The sequence below is a fragment of the Carlito syrichta genome, unplaced genomic scaffold, assembly GCF_000164805.1.
Source record: "Carlito syrichta isolate Samal-C Ts95f unplaced genomic scaffold, Tarsius_syrichta-2.0.1 Scaffold95860, whole genome shotgun sequence".
Classification (NCBI taxonomy): domain Eukaryota; kingdom Metazoa; phylum Chordata; class Mammalia; order Primates; family Tarsiidae; genus Carlito; species Carlito syrichta.
The window spans coordinates 46201-50714 of NW_007039956.1; positions in this window are offsets into that span (position 1 = coordinate 46201).

A 4514-nucleotide genomic window follows, 5' to 3' on the forward strand; every position below is an offset into this window, starting at 1 on the left:
GGGCTCAGGCAATCCACTCACCTCAACCTCCCAAAGGCATGGGATTACAGGCTGAACCACCGAGCCTGGTTCTTATATGTTTTACATATAGTCTCACTTAAATTTCACAGTACCCTTCAGAGATTAGGTGTTAACCACCCCCATTTGGTGCAGGGGGGCAGAGTTTCACTCTGTGGCCCAGGTTGTAGTACAGTGGCACACTCACCACCACTCAGCCTCAACCTGGTGGGCTCAGGCGATCCTTCCACCTCAGACTTTCAAGTAGCTGGGACTACAGGCGCGCACCACCATGCCCAGTTAATTTTTTGATTTATTGTAGAGATAAGGTCTTGTCAAGTTGCCCAGGCTAGTCTCAAACCTGTGGGCTCAGGCAATCCTCTCACCTTGGCCTCCCAAAGTGCTGGGATTATAGGTGTGAGCCATTGTGCCCAGCCAATCACTCCCATTTTACGAAGCAGAACACTGAAGCTCAGAGAAATGAAGTATCTACCAACTGCACAATAAAACGCACACAGCCACTCAAAGCCTGTGGAAGATACAAAAAAAGGAGAAATCAATTTCTTTATCTCAAGGAATTTACAGTCCATTTAGGCAAACATTATACCTGAAGTGTAGGATGATAGAAAGTCACTAGAAGCCGGGCTCGGTGGCTCAGCCTGTAACCCCGCGCCTTTGGGAGGCTGAGGTGAGTGGATTGCCTGAGCCCGCGGGTTCGAGACCTGCCTGGGTAGTGAGACCTTATCTCTACAATAAAAATCAAAAAATCAGCCAGGTGTGGTAGCACCTGCCTGTAATTCCAGCTACTTGGAAGGCTGAGGCGGAAGGACCGCCAGAGCCCAGCAGGTGAGGCTGCAGTGGCCAGGAGCGGCCACTGCACTCCAGTCTGGGCAACTAAGTAAGACTCCAACTCAAAAAAAAAAAAAAGAAAGAAAGAAAGTCACGAGAACCCTCATGCACTGCTGGTGAAAATGTAAAATGGTAGAACTGCTTTGGAAAAGTCTGGCAGTTCCTAAGTGGCTAAAGAGAGTTACCACATGATCCAGCAGTTCCACTCCCAGGTATAGCCAAGGAAACCTAACACATATGTCTACACAAAGCTTGCACATAACGTTCACAGCAGCATTATTCATAACACCAAAAGTGGAAACAACCCAAATGTTCACCAACTGAAGAATGAATAAATAAATGTGGGATATAGCCATATGGGGAATATTATTAGGTCATAAAAAGGAATGAAGTACTGACAAATGTCACAACATGGATGAATCTTTAAAACAGGCTAAGCCAAAGAAGTCAGTCATCTCAAAAAAAAGAGGGGGGAGAAATTAGCTGAATGTGGTGGCATGCGTCTATAATCCCAGCTACTTGGGAGGTTGAGGCAGGAGGATTGCCTGAACCTAGGAAGTCGAGGGTGCAGTGAGCCATGGTCGTAGCCATGGTCGTGCCTCTACACTCCAGCCTGGGCGACAGAGTGAGACCCTGACTCAAACAAACAAAGTCACAAAGGACCACATATTGTATGATTCCATGGATATGAAATGTCCAGAACAGGTAAAGTCATAGAGACAGAAAGATTAGTAGTTGCCTAGGGCGGTGGGGGGGGACTTAGGGGTGACATATAAGGATCATGGCGTGTCTTTTAGGGGCACTGAAATGTTCTAGGCTGGGCAAGGTGGCTCTAGTCTGTAATCCCAGCACTTTGGGATGCCAAGGTGAGAGGACTGCCTAAGTCTAGGGGTTCAAGACCAGCCTGGGCGACTTGGTAAGACCTCATCTCTACAATAAATCAAAATATTAGCCGGATGTGGTAGCATGCGCCTGTAGTTCTGGCTATTTGGAAGGCTGAGGCAGAAGGATCGTCTGAGCCCAGCAGGTCAAGGCTGTGCTGGCCATGAGTGTGTCACTGCACTCCAGTCTTGGCGACAGAGTGAGGCTTCAACTCAAGAAAAAAAAGAGAAAAGTTCTAAAAATTAATTGTGATGACAGATGCACTGTTCTATGAATACACTAAAAGACATTGAACTGTGCACTGTATTTATTTATTTATTTATGTATTTGAGTTGGAGTCTCTGTTGTCCAGACTGGAGTGCAAGTGACACGCTCCCAGCCACCGCAGCCTCAACCTGCTGGGCTCCAGCAAACCTTCCACCTCAGTCTTCTAAGTCGCCGGAACTACAGGTGCACACTACCATGCCTAGCTAATTTTTTATTTATTGTAGAGACAAGGTCTCACCAATTGCCCGGATGGGTCTTGAACCTGTGGGCTCAGACAAATCCACTCACTTCAGCCTCCCAAAGTGCTGGGATTACAGGCTGAGCCACGAAGCCCAGCCAAACCGCATTTAGATGGGTGAATGATATGGTATATGAATTATATCTCATTAAAGCTGTTTTTGAAAGTCATCAGGGAATTTTAGATGAAAATTTCGAACACAAAAAACAAATGCAGGTATGCTTAATACAAAACCATTCCACAGCACCATCATCTGAAGACAGGTGCCCTGCTTACCTCTATGAAATATCCATTTATCAAAATTAAAATTTACTACAATTTTGTATCCAAATTGCACTTTGAGGAAGTCAGTCATAAACTGCCACAGGGTAAGCCCAGGGTACCACTCCCTAAACTGCTGGCCCACAGCTGCTTAGCCCAGTCGCAATCTGAAGACATTCCTGTTCTGGTTCGGTTTCTGGGTGGTGGGGAGTAGGAGAAAAGAGCAGGAGGCTGACTGTCTGAAGTTGTCACAAACTCTGAAGTGTAGAGACAGGTTAGCAACGACTTGATTGCAAGCCCACGCGCACACGCCCAAAGACTGCGTAAGAATCAAATGTCCAACATTATCACACCCCAAACTTGGGCTGCTGCCAACGTCTGAAAGGGGTACACAATGATAAATTACTGATATCCTGAAACAAAATCCTAATCTCAGCCCCATAAAGACGCTGAGTAGAAGCTAGGCATGGTGGCTCACACCTGTAACCTCAGCGCTTTGGGAAGCCAAGAAAGGAGGATTGCTTGAACCAGGAGCTCGAGACCAGCATGGGCAGCAGAGTGAGACCTTGTCTCTACAAAAACAAAACAAAACAAACAAAAAAAGTGGGGTGGTGGCACATGCCTCTAGTCCCAGCTACTCAGAAGGCCGAGGCGGGGGATCACTTGAGCCTGGGAACTGGAGGCTATGGTGAGCCGTGATCATGTCCACTGCACTCCAGCCTGGGCAATAGAGTGGAACTCTGACTCAAAAAACAAAAGAGGAAAAGGTGCTGAGTAGACTTACAGAAATGACTACTTACTTCCTCTTTCAAGGGAGATCCTCATTCTTTAATCTTATTTTCCCCTGTTTCATCATGTTTATACGGTGTGGAGCCAAAAGGTTAAGGAGCTAGAATAGCAAATCTCTAAGCAAAGCCGCATAGTCCATGGAACTCTGATTAGTAAAAAGAAAATCTCCAACAGAGTCCAAGAGAGACTGGAAAGAGGAGTTCCCAGATGTACTTTAGAGACAACAGTCACTTCCCCTCAGTTCTGAAGAACTACTTTCTTTTTGTTAAAGATGTGGGGTACCTGGCCGGGCACAGTGGCTCAAGCCTGTCATCCCAGCACTTTGGGAGGCTGAGGCCGGAGGATTGCCTGAGCTCAGGGATTCAAGACCAGCCTGGGCAACTTTGCAAGACCTCGTCTCTGCAATAAATCAAAAAATTAGCCAGGCATGGTAGCTCGTGCCTGTAGTTTCAGCTACTTGGAAGGCTGAGGTGGAAGGATTGCCTGAGCCCAGCAGGTGGAGGCTGCAGTAACCATGAATTTGCCACTGCACTGCAGCCTGAGCAACAGAGTGAGACTCTTACTCAAAACAAACAAACCAACCAAGATGTGGGGTATAATTCAGGATTAGGTATACATATGTTCATTATGCAGGTACCCTTTTTTATGAGATGTGCCCCTCCCTCCCCTGGCAGTTTCTCTCAACTGCCAATTCCACTCCTCATCCCCAGGAGAACTATTTTTTTTTTGAGTTGGAGTTTCACTCCGTCGCCCAGGCTGGAGTGCCTTGGCACACTCACAGTCACGCCACTGTCGACCTGCTGGGCTCCGGCGATCCTTCCACCTCAGCCTTCCAAGTAGCCAGAACTACAGGCGCACGCTACCATGCCCGGCCGATTTTTTTTTATCGTAGAGATGAGGTCTTGCCAAGTTGCCCAGGCGGGATCCTGAGCTCAGGCAATCCACTCGTCTCGGCCTCCCAAAGTGCTGGGATTACAGGCTAAACCACCAAGCCTGGCCAGAACTATTTTCATTCTAATGCTACCTGAAATGTGATGTTCCTTGGATAAAAGGAGAGCTGTGAAGTTACAATACACACAAATAGGAAAAAAATCAATCAAAATGGAAACCACCAGGTATGGTGGCTCACACCTGTAATCCCAGCACTTTGGAAGGCCGAGGTAAGAAGACCACTTGAAGCTGGGCTCGGTGGCTCAGCCTGTAATCCCGTGCCTTTGGGAGGCTGAGGTGA